Source organism: Thermobia domestica, chromosome 15 (genome assembly GCF_964235325.1).
Source record: "Thermobia domestica chromosome 15, izTheDome1.hap1.1, whole genome shotgun sequence".
NCBI lineage: Eukaryota > Metazoa > Arthropoda > Insecta > Zygentoma > Lepismatidae > Thermobia > Thermobia domestica.
Window position 1 is genome coordinate 3,209,506 of NC_137468.1, and position 13,127 is coordinate 3,222,632.

The 13,127-nt window shown below is 36.9% G+C and overlaps 1 protein-coding gene across 2 annotated transcripts in view; it reads right to left on the bottom strand.

Moving 5' to 3' along the window:
• LOC145672036 (uncharacterized) overlaps window positions 1–13,127 on the bottom strand; it is a 202,269-nt gene that overhangs the window by 12,563 nt on the left and 176,579 nt on the right. The gene's annotated exons all lie outside the window — the stretch shown is intronic.

Below are 13,127 nucleotides of genomic sequence, written 5' to 3' on the forward strand. Positions count from 1 at the left end.
CACCTAAAAAGTATCTAATTTATGTAGCTATATATTTGTAAACATGTGGTTATACAGTATTTGCAAACATGAACATGTGCCTTTATTTATAACTAAGCTAAATATACACATTCTTCGCATGGGAGCTGTATTTGGAAGGCAACGCCTGTGGAAGTATCACCACGAAAACTATGGACTTGACACTAATATCGGTGATTTTGGGCTTTTTTTTTTTTTTACATGTTTCGGTATCCCCACGGCAGGAGACCCCCGGCCCGCATACAGTGGTAGCTGAAGTTGAAAGTCATTGCTAATGGAAGCGTCACCATTGATCTTAGCGACCGCAAAAACTATGTATTTGACACTAACATCGGTAATTTTGGATTACTTTTAAATGTCTCGGTATCTCCCCCCCCCCCCGGGGACCCCGGCCAGCAGCCGAATAGGGTGAATTCGGAAGTTAACGCGATCGAAGCTTCACCATGGATCTCAGCGACCGCGAAAACTATGAATTCGACACTAATATCGATCATTTTCATTACTGTTACATGTCCCGGTAAACGCTCCCCTGAGACCCCCCTGGTTCGAAATTTAAAAAAAAAAACGCAAAGTCTTGATCTGGGGTCTGGACCAAGATACCCATGACCAAATTTTGGTAACTCTCCGTCCAGTCGTCTGGTCCCCAGGCCGCACACAGACAAGCACACAAACAAACTCTTTATTTTATTTATATTAGAAAAACAATACCACATTCTCTACTACTAGAAGTTACCACATCAAGCAGATGACAAGAATCATCGTCACCACTTGATCATGTGATGGAAGAGGGACACCGGCGACACCACTATTTAGAACAAGGTATAAAACTCCATGCATTGCCTCAAGCAACATTAGTTTCGGGTGGTCAACTCTGCTTTCTTGGCTTGTGTGGAGCTCTGAGAGATCCAAACCTAACCCAAGCCTCCTAGCTTGCTTGGAGCTCTCAGGCCTCCTGTCCACTTTGCTTGCCTGGAGCTCTGAGAGATCCATACCTAACCCAAGCTTCCTACCTTGCCTGGAGCTCTCAGGCATCCTGTCCACTTTGCTTGCCTGGAGCTCTGAGAGATCCATACCTAACCCAAGCCTCCTAGCTTGCCTAGAGCTCTGAGAGATCCAAACCTAACCCAAGCCTCCTAGCTTGCCTGGAGCTCTCGGTCCTCCTGTCCAGTCAGCTTGCCTGGAGTTTTGTGGAACTTAACCGTTCTCCTACTTTGCTCGGAGCACTGAGAGATTCCTAACCGCCTAACCGCAACCACCAGGCTTGCGTGAAGCTTCGTGGTTTTCCTTCTCGCCTAGCTTGCCTGGAGCATTGTGGGACACTCTAACCTCTCTCTGCTTGCACAGAGCACTGAAAATCAAAGCCCATCTCATCTCAACTTCCCTGAAGCTTCCTGTGAAACCTTCTCTTGGTTGCCTAGGCCTTGGGATATCTATTTACCCTAATTACTTAGGTTAGTGGATTTTGTATTGATTTGAGTGAATCTGTGTTACATTGTTTTATAATTTAGATTGTGAGAGAAAATGGAATCCCGTTTGTGAATTGCTCTACCTTCTACCTAACTAGGTAATTTTAAAATATATTGAAATATATATGGTGTTTCATTGCGATGACATACGTATTTAGTTAGAATACCTTAGCGCATATTTGGTGGGTTAGGATACCTTTGCTTCCACAGCATCTGACTTGAGTATAGATTGAAATTATGTACGAAACCATGAGTTCCAATATCAACTCATATCGATATTATGTTCTCGCGGAAATATATCATCGTTAGGGCCGTCGTCTAAACATTTGTGGTCTCCAAGATCACCAGAACTGATTTATTCCTATCGGGTCACTATTCAACGATAGAATCTAGAGGATAAATCTACGTATCACCGAGGACCTCCCGACAAACCTCACAATCAAAATTTAAAAAATACTGATATAAATACATATAGCCTAGTTATTAAAGTAACATAAATACCCGTAGTTGGAAACACGTAAGATATCTGGGTTAGCATACACGGCGATGGGTGATCGTGCGTCTAAGACAAACTCCATACTACGTGAGAAGCAATAGAACGAAAGTGTGTAGCGAACAGAGCAGACGGCGATAATTTAAATCAGGAGACCTCTCTGATTTTAAAAGAGGGGAAATTGTTGGCGCTTGGTTATTTAGTACGAGCGTAAGGACAGTAGGAAATGTATCGAGTATAACGCGAGGGACAGCGTCCTAGGTAAGGATGACCTCAAAACTCACGATGAACCACATCTCGAGGAACAGTTCTCGGAAGAAAATCCTCAGTGAAAGATCGCGCCGAGTGTTAACGCGGATTGTTACTCAGAACCGTCGTGCGTCTGTGGTGGACAAATTTCTTTATTTGTTACATCCACCGTCTTAATAAATTAGCATAAATATTTTTTTAAAAGAAAAGAATGAATACACTGAACGAGAATTGTGATTCATATTTTCTCGCTGAATAGAAGTGTTCTGCAGTCTCATGTAATCATAGAATATCCAGTCCCAATGCGGCAGAAAAATTAAGTCACTGCATATCCTTCACTAGAATTAGCCTATAACTACGAGATTGAGATCGGTCTATTGCTGTTGACTTAATAAGAAAGAAGCCTCCCACTATATATGTGAGAGGGAAGGTAATGTAAGGTCTCTGGGTTCAGTGAAATTAGAGAAGTTTAGGCATACACGGTATATACAAAATATGAAGATTTTTACTATCATAGATCATAAAACTTTTGTCGAAATATTATGAAATATGAAAATTTAAAACACAATATTTCGATTCAACATAATATGAAACAATAAGACATTTGTTACTGTTGCAGAGGCATGGTTTAAAAAATAAAATTTCATATTTTATCTTTCTTTATTCATAACCAATATGAATAAATTATGTCACATTTTATTATTTTTGATAAACAACGTATCTTTTTAACAAGGAAGAAATTATTTTAGTAAAAGCAGCTGTTTGACAAGCGTATATAATATAACATCAATGGTATATTACTAAAATAATTCATCACGTCAAGTAGTTCATTTAACGACTGCCATTTTAACATTCTACTGCAAAGTGCGATTGAGTTCAAGTAGCACCAGGCTTGTGTCAAAAGTTAAAGAAACTCGAATGAACATACAGCCATATAGTCATTTTTTTACTGTGTAAAAAGCGGCGTAATAAATCATGGCTTTCTGTTTGTATTGAAAATAAAATCTTGAAGTTTTACATCCCATGGTTAAGCCGGCTAGGTGAAATGGTGGAATGAAGAAAGTAGGAGAAAACGGAAGAACCCTGAGGAAATACACGCACACGGTGTTTGTACACTACAAAGTTCACTTGGCACGAGGTGTGATCGAACCAAGAACCCCATGCACTAGAGATGCACTAGAATCATTGAGCCACAGTGGTACATGTCTGTATTGAGTTTGATTACTTTCACTTCATATGATCCATTCAGTACAGGAACCACTTATGTAAGACCAATCATTAGGTTAAACTCAAAATGCTGAGCTGTACAACATTCACTGGGATTTTCCATCTCTGACATGAAAAGAACGTTGTTATCTTGGTTTGTTTTAAAAATCACTTTTGCTTTGCAATATATTACAAGAGAGGAAAGAAAGACTTTGATATTTCATTCGTAGCCAATTTCAGCGACGTCCTGTGGTACCGGTCTCTGTGTTTAAAACAACCTCAGCTGTCACAAAGCTCATGAACAATTAAATACTCTCCGCGTTTCTCTCTCCATTTCCACGAATACAAAGAAATATATTGAGAGAAAACTCTAACACGCGATGCTTTTTTTAATTTTGAGTTGAGTACGCCTAGTTTTTTAATTATGCCTTTTGAGCGACGCGACGCAAAGATCCAGAGGAATTAAACAGACGAAGCAAAGCGTGTGATGTACAGTAGACGCAGAAGAAGGGAAAAAGGAAAATATGAAATAAAGGAAAAGCAAATATGGATCTTTCCTCTTCTTCTTTCGGGGCAATGGATGTACTTCGAGGTTGGCCAATCTCCAACGTCTCTCCGAATGGAAGTTGGATAGCGAGCGAAGCGAAAGGCCTGTGCAAATAAAGGTGTCTGTCTTTCCTCCTTTTTCTCCGAGGTTGGGCCATTTTAAATTGCCTGAGGATGTCCTTCGGGAGCAAAAGAACAAGCGAAACGATATTGGAAAGAGAGACCATCTATCTGCTTCAACAATTCCAACAGATGAGCCTTCCACGACATTTTTAAACGTGCCAAATTACAACAATGGTTCCAACAATGGAAATACGAAGACGACGGGAGGAGTACATGCCATTTCACTTTGTATGTGGGCATGTGTGTGTGTGTGTGTTCATATGGGGAGGACCATATTAAAATCTTTATGTGTTCTTCTGTTATTGAAATGGTTCGTTTGGCGTTGTGGAGAATTTCCAGTAAAGATAAATAGTCGACCCTAGTCTCTTCTTTATAGCGTCGTTGGAAAGGTCATATAAAACAAGTTAATACGAAGGAAAGGGTGGACAGAAATTTTGCATATCTCAGAGAGCAACACAATCATTACCGCGCTTCTCCTTAATGCAAACACTGTAGGCTTCGATTCGAGACCATAGATTTTTAGAACTTAGATACTTGGGATATGTAGTCCAAGATTTTCATACGTAAAGAGACATATTTCTAAATAAAGGTGTTATTTTTTAACGTACACAAAACTATAATTGCATTCTTAACCTTTTGAATAGGGCCCCTGTTCGGAAGTAAAGTGAGTGGGACGGGCGAGAAATTCAAATCTACAGGGTGGTGCGGAAGTGGGCGTACCCCTCCTTTAGTTTCAACAGTATAGTGTTAGTTATGCTAGAATATCTGAACACAGTTACCTTGAAATCTTAGGAGTCTTAAGAGTCATAAACATCGGTATGATCACCATCCATGTCGTAACACAGCTGAATTCTGCGTTAAGTTCTCGCAGATGTTTTGCGGAGATACTCCGGAGTCACGAGGGTGAAGGCGTGTTCCACAGCTGCTCGTAATTCCTGCGTTGTGTGATATCGAGTGTTTCTTACTTGTTGCTTTATGAAACCCCAGAGAGCATCGTCTGGTGTCGCCAGATCGGGACTTCGTGGAGGCCACGCAAAGGGAGCTGGTGAAGATGCACAACCTCTTCTAATCCAGCGGCCAGGAAACGTCTGATCCAGGTAATTGCGCACGTGGATCGTGAAGTGTGCTGGTGCTCCATCCTGCTGTATCACAACAGTGTATTTGATACCATTTTCTTCCAGTTGAGGCACCAACCACTCATTAAGCATCTCCAGGTAAGAATGTCCATATAACCGCCACCAGGTTATAGAAGTATTTTTGTGGACGCCCTGTATATTTCGTGAAGACAGTGATTATTATTTTCAATTTGTACTTTATTCTGCAACGCATATAAGTTCTTTCTTTGGTGGGAATTGCTTCTTTCCCACACAATTGGACAAAGAAGTCTTTCATCATTTTTTCATATATATATTTAAAACGTTGCTTTTGCTGAGAACATTTCAGTTAGTGACTAACCATTTCAGTGTTTCTCCCTGACTCATTATATGCACAGCATATATTCTATAGTTAATGGGAACTGAATTAAGTGTTTTCTTTAATTGCTTATGGAAACATTATAATAGATTGGAGAAATACGGGCTGACCAGATGTTTCAGTAACCAAAGTGGCACCAACTGTGTTGTTTCGTAGCCCGTTATCTGTACTTTCTCACGCCAGTGTTATCGCCGTGTCTAGTGCATTATGGGCAGTTGACTAAAATTAACAGAAATTGTTTTCTATATTCTGTTGGTATGTGCATACAGGTGAGTAACTGAGTAATTTTTGAAATGAACTGCCAACACTTTTCTGTTGACCATTGCAATCCGTAGCTTGAGCTTGGAAGCTCAGGGAGTTTGACTACAGGTCTGGAAGATGCAACCACGCATCTCGAGTTGAACTTCAAACATAAGTTGTGTTAAGGGGCACAAGCTATTTAGCCGGTGAAGGACGATTTCTTACGGCTAGCCCCAATCAGTGAAATCCTAGGTCCTCAGACCTTGTGCGTTTAAAACGTTATATACGCGCCCTCCAATATCAGAATTCAACTGTGAAGACCTTCTTTTCGTTTAATTACTCAAGATTTACTTTTACGCTGCAGGACTGTTCAGCGTAACAACTGGGTTCATCGTGGGACGATCCAGACAACTTTTCCCCAGTGCGAATCCCCCAAGTGTGTTAATGGTGTGAGCAAAGTATTTCTAGTGATACCTGAATTATAATCATATATACATAGAAAGGGCTATATTTCCCGAATAGGGCAAAACGTAATTTCAACGGCAAAATTTATTAGTGTCCAGTGTTGTATTCATTTCTCTTCGTTATTTTTTTTTCAAAATAGTGTTCTAATAAATAAGTATAGTGTCAATTAATCCAGTGTGTTTTCGTTGTGTGTATGAGTGATGTTTGTGTGCATTATGGTCTAAATGACCGTCTGATCGTCCGTGAGGTTTTCGAGACGAGACACCCGAACCTCTCGGTGCCTAACGCTCATCTCATTATTGAGACCGACGAGCTTTTTGGGAAACAGTTTGTAATCTTCTTCGGAGAGGTCTTCGTCGTCCTGTCCAGGTAAGTTAAAGTATCAGGAGTATACTTATTGGTAATACCACGAGCCAAGGACAGCGAACAGAACCACGCCGGTTACAAATAAATGGACCACGAACTGAGGACGGTTATAAATAAATGTTCGCCCGAACATGGACCACGACCTCTAGTTGGTTACAAATAAATGTTCGCCCGAACATGGACCACGAACTCAGGATGGTTACAAATAAATGACGCCCGAACTATTGACCCGAATCGAGACCGTTGGTGCTCGAATATTTATAAGATTAATATTTTAATATACCATTTCTTTTTCAGCTCAGAACCAGTAATCTGAAAAAAAAACTCTTTCAGGTGATTTTAATCATATTCTTTAGTGATAGTATATTTTACGGTACGTTTTAAGTTTTTTCTTGTTCAAGATGCCATACACACAAGAAGAACTAGCTTTATTTAATGAGAAACTAGATTTACTCTTACAAAAAATGGGTTTAACTAATGAGGATATTAAGAAATTAGTAGAAGAAGGGAGAAAGAAACATAATCAGTTGATAGAAGCTAGGAATGAAAATAAAGAGAATTTTGTCGAGCCAAATAATGAGTCAGGTCAGAGTTTAGACACCGTACCGAAAGAATGTTGCGAAAACGACCAGGAAATAGTAAATACTGAAAGCAAAACACCGGAATGTGAACCCCAGTTACAGTCAGATGTTCCTATTGGATACGAAACACTGGAATTGGAACCTGAGCTAGAAACTAACACTCCTAATGAAAAGGAAACGCAGGAATCTGAACTCCAACCAGTGACAGGTAGTCTAAACCAACCTCGTAACAAATCTGGCAACGATTTTATCTATTCAGAATCTAATAACATCCCTGATAGTAGTACTAGTGACGCCGCTTGTAATAGAAGTAGTGAAATCCACAAACATATGATTGTAGACGACAGAAGTCGTAAGCGCACAACAGCTGTCACAAACCACAGAGTAAAAAAGCGCAAACGAGGTTACAGTGATAGCAATAGGCAAAGATATGCAGACTGGAGCGTAAACAATACGAAATTTAAAGGGAATCAGAACCAAGACCGCACTCGAAAAGGTAGTAACAGAAACAGAAGGAGTCGTAAATCACGGCCACGTAGCCTGAGTTATCACATACTAGACAGGAACCGCAATTTGTGTGACATTAAGCATAGATTTGTACGGAGAGGTAACCACCGTAGAAATAGACGAACAAACCGTAATTATCAAAGCAGAAACAGTAATCATAAAAAAAAAAACGTAACCAAGACTTTGTGTGTTGATACAAATTTTTCTCCTAGGAGAGCGACGCATTTCTAAGCGATAAACATGTATTCATTTTTTTTTCCTTTTTGCTTTTAGTTTTTGACAGAACACCTGTATACGAAAAGAAGAACTACGCATTTCTCTCAAACTTATTTTTGCTTCTAGCTTTTAACTGTTCGGCAATGAGCAGATAACACGTTTTTCTTTCTTTATTTTGATAAGATAGTCGCTGCATTCTCGACCACCTGTGCTTATGGTTACGAATAACGGACGGTATACAGCTGATTCATTCTTTTCTTTTTCTGTCTTTGCTCCGTGTAGCAGTTCACACCTCAGTCAGCTGTGCATTTGTGTTGCAAACCTTACTAATGACTTACTATTAGTTTACTGTCATTAATTTTTTCTTGTTTTCATTTTAGATGTTTGAATTTAGATCTTTTAGTAAATAATTAACGTACCAAATACGTAGGGAGATTGCATTTATCCAAAAGCAATCTTGAACTAGTGGCGCAGTTCCGTATTCCCAGCTAGTGGGAAGATATTTTGGCGTTATAATATATATATTTTTATTGTTTTCAAATTAAAAAAAAAAAATTTTTTTTTTTAGAATCCCTTCCCACTTTCCAAATCCTTAAACATGTTATCATACATATGACTCACAATTAATGTTTGATTTTCTTTTCAAAAAAAAAAAAAAAAAATATCGAGATGCTCAGGATAAGAAAATTTTTAGTTGTTAGTTACGTATATATTTCTGTATTTGTAAATGAAACTTAGTATGTAATCTCATGCGTAGAATATGAAACTTTACATTTATAATCAATGTTAAATTTATTTTTCAGTGTTAATCTTAGATTTTCGTTTTCATTTTGAAGTGTTTACTGTAATTTTATTGAACCTCATTTACGTCATTTACCCGATTTTGACTTATTTGAATTTCCAGGATGTGACATGATATATTTTGTTCGAAGAGAAAAGTTTAGAACGGAAAGTAGGCTAAGCCTTAAACAAGTGATAACAGACATTTCCTTGTTGGTAATAGAATGTGCAGGAATGTCGTGTGAATAGTATAATTCTCCGAACGAAAGCAGTAATCTTTTATTGTAGAAGGAACTATATGAACAGATATTCTGATGGTGAACGGTCGTTTTTCCCCTCATATTAATATATATGCGGAAATATGTTTAACTTCTATATTTTCTTGTAATTTCTAATTAACATTTTTTTTTTGTCTTCTCTAGACCACTGAACGACCGTAGGGGAACTCCTTCGGGTAGGATATTTTATGGGGATAAATATAAATATTTTTTTTCAGGGAGGCAATTTTTCCTGGAATTGCAGATCTGTTGCAAAAATGGATGTGGCTAATCCATTGGATATTCCATAGCTAACTGTATTTTCGCCATCAATCGCAAAATATAGTTTTTCATTTCTCTTCTTCCTTTATGGTACCCGTAACTAAGCATGCGTATTCTTAGGTTAGATTTTTAGAGTATATTTTAATGTCTAGTAACATTTCAGTGAATATTTTAATGTTTATGAATCGTAACTATATAGTGTACTTGTATGTTAAGGTGTTGTAATTTTTTTTATTAATTTTCAGAAAGCTATATTTTAATCACAGTATGTCCCAAAACTATTTGGAATTTTTTTTTAGTAAAATTGTTTTTGTTATGGAGGATTTCCTTCAGAAATCAACATGGCCAAAGGTTTTGGAATATAAACCTTTAGGTTTCAGCCATAACAAACAGTATGGAGGATTTCAGAAATCAACATGGCCAAAGGTTTTGGAATATAAATCTTTAGGTTTCAGCCATACTGCCAATGACGGATGATTTTCTTCAAAAATCGACATGGCCCATTATTTATGAGGTTTCAGCCGTCTTAGAGATATTGATATAGATCCCGAAAAATAAACTTATTTTCTTTTTTTCCGACAGTATGAAGCCATAACGTTTTTTGAGAATTACTTTCTGTCAATTATTTCATATGCTCGATGACTGAATTTTAATATGTTAATAAGACCATTTTGAAAATTTTGTAGCGAAGATGCCTAAGGAAGCTTGTTACAGCTGTTTTGTAGGGAATTTAATTGGATGTTTCAGACCAACCAGAAAGTTGTAATGTCGTTGACTATATTCTTGTTTGTATCTCATGTTTTTCTTTTAATAGGTCTCATGTATTTTGTCTTTTAGAGACATATTTTACGATGCTACGAGAGCATTTGTATTTTGTGTGTTTACACATTTTTTCCAGGTGGATGATGTACGTTATGTTCCAGGGAACATACGTGTATTTTACTGAATATTAGTGTTGATATTTCAGTTATGTATAGAAACATTTTGTAAGTGCCTATGGTTGCAGGCCGTTCCACGTTTCTAGTCTTGCCTCGCAGGTGTCGATGGCATATTTTGTGTGTAGGTACGTGTAGTATTACACATTTTTCCCACCTATGGTTTTGGTCAATTCATGGCGTAATGACCATTTATTTTCAGGAATGTTTGGACTAGCGAGTCAACTTCCTTGACTTAGACCTTCGAAAAACTTGGATCAATATTGGATAGTTTTCAACATTTTAATTAATAAATTTTTTGCAGATAATACCCCCTATTCTGGTAACCCTACAATGTTTACGTTTATGGAAGTGAACAACTACCATTATTCTAGGCCTAAGCTAATAATAAACATGTTTCAGAACGAAACCATTTGTTGTATTGAGCATTATTGAATTAAAGTCTCGATTTTCACGACGAGCAGATGGCATTTGATCTTATGGCGTGCCAAATTTTCTTCATACATGTCAACGAAATCACGATCTTTTCTTTGATATGCAGAATCATGCTTATTTCTTGGAATTACTATGAACGTCATCTTTGACACTTAAGTTTATTTTTTTTATTTTTGGAAAACGATTTTTCGTTCTTTTCTGCCAAACAACACGAGGCACAGTTAAAAAAAAAAAAAAAAAAAAAAAAAAAAAGGACATACAGGTGAAAATCTTATTTTGTTTATATATTGTTAGTTTATCATGTGTTTACATTTTCATTCATTTTACTTTTTCAGTGATTTTCATATTTTTCAAATATATTATAGTGATATCGAAACTTTAATAATAATTTTAATATTTTAGTACCTTTAACATGTTTTGCTATTTGCTTATTCATTCACATTTTGATATTTTAAATGCAGATATCAGTATATTTACTAATTTTATTGAGATATTAGATAATTCTTTAAGTCGATGTTTTCATGAATAGTTATTGTGTGTGTATATTTACTTCATATTATATCAAATAAAGTGATCGAAACGGAACACTTCAACATTTTGCGAAAAGAATTTATTAGTGTTAAAAAAAAAAAGAGCATTTAAATAGCCCTATAACGTATTTAGTTCATATTATATTAAATAAAGTGATCGAAACGTGTGACAATTACGCTCACACACTTAATTAATTGTTCTTATATTCAAATTAAAACATCTTTATATGTAAATTCAATTTATTTTAAAAAGTCAAGGAAAATTTTATTTTGTTTCATTTAGCAGCCAAACGAACCTCTTTCATTTGTCCCAGGTAAAGAAGTTTCTCTGCTTTTCAGAAAGAAAAAAAAACATAAGACGGTAACCGCACTAATAGACCACCCAGTTTTCTACCTCGCCAGTAAACGGTAATGGAATTTGCTATTGTTACTCCAGCCATACTGTCGCACTACCTAAGTACCTCCATATCGCAAATATCACGTCACAGACACACAGGAACCAAAATTTTTTATCTACAATCTTCGCAAGTGCTTATGAAACTCTTGAACATCACGTACTAGCCCAGAAGAGACGCTAGAAACCCAAGCCAAATTATCAACCGATTTTTGGGAAATGGTGTCACGAACTTAAAGCGGCGAATCAGAATCCGAAATTCAAAATTCACAAAGAGAAGAATGAAGCGTCTATTTTTTTTAAAAAAAATAAAGAAAGCTGGGAGAACGCCTACACGGAAGAGAGGTTACTCTAAGTCGACACTTCATCGTGAAAACATCACCAACACGCGATTCATAAGCGTACGTCAACTCATATGTACATATATATATATATATATATATTTAAGTGTTTAAATTTCAGAAAAATGGCTAGCTAAACACCCGTTAGCAGCCAGTTACTTAAACCACGCGTTATCCACAGCAACTTCGTCGTTACAAGATAATTTATACAAATATTTCGACAGATAGACATAATTCTTATCATCTTACGGTAACGCTACATAAATGGTGATGTTAAAGTGAGTCTGTGATTCTATATACGTTGATTTCCCGCATAAAGTGCAAAGACAGGAAAAGTAGTGCGATGTATGGCGGATATATATATATAAACTGTGCGAGTGAAATTTAAGTGCAGATGGATTTGATAAGTGACGCATCGTTGCATTTCAACAACATGGAGATGAAGGACGGAGACACGGGTTCGATCCCCGATACTCGAGACAGATGCCTTGCCACAGGAAGACCCAGACGCTTCAGACAAACGAGGACCTCTTCTCCGGGAGTTGAATCCAGAGGACAGCGGGGTCTGAGAAGGGACATTAGGAAGCATTGTGACGATCAGTTAAGTACAGTGCAGTTTTCTTCTGAAGTGTGGAAATATAAGCGGAAGGACTTATTAAGGTAGGACAAAGTATTCTGCTATTTTCTTTATTGAAGAAGGACTATGGCCAATATTTCCGTGATTCGTGATCTCCATACTCACCTTTTCCTAGAAACTTCGGGACATTGTTTATTCATACGGAACTGTCCGTAAACATTTAGAGCATTTTTTTTTCTTTCTTTTTAAAAGAAGTAAACAAATAGCCTAATGCCTTGGTTGCATTTCCAAAATTAATTCACTGATATAGGAACTGTTAATTTCATTCTTGAATAAGTACCATAAAATTTTTGATTATTTTACTAGTGAAATTTGTATACATTGATTTGATCTTCAATCATGCATTTATTTGTAATCGTAATGTGTCAATATTTAGATCCTTGAAGCCGTCATTATAATCATTTATATGCAATCCAGTATTTATTTATATCAAGTATGGATTATTTCTCTTTTAAACATAAATCGCGTTTAAGATGTGTGAATGTAATGTAATTTCTGTTTTGAGTAAACTATGATTTAGCGTCAAAGTCTAGTTTTTCAAATTTTAACATTTGTATAGGTTGTGTTAGGGAAATATGTGTCAGAGC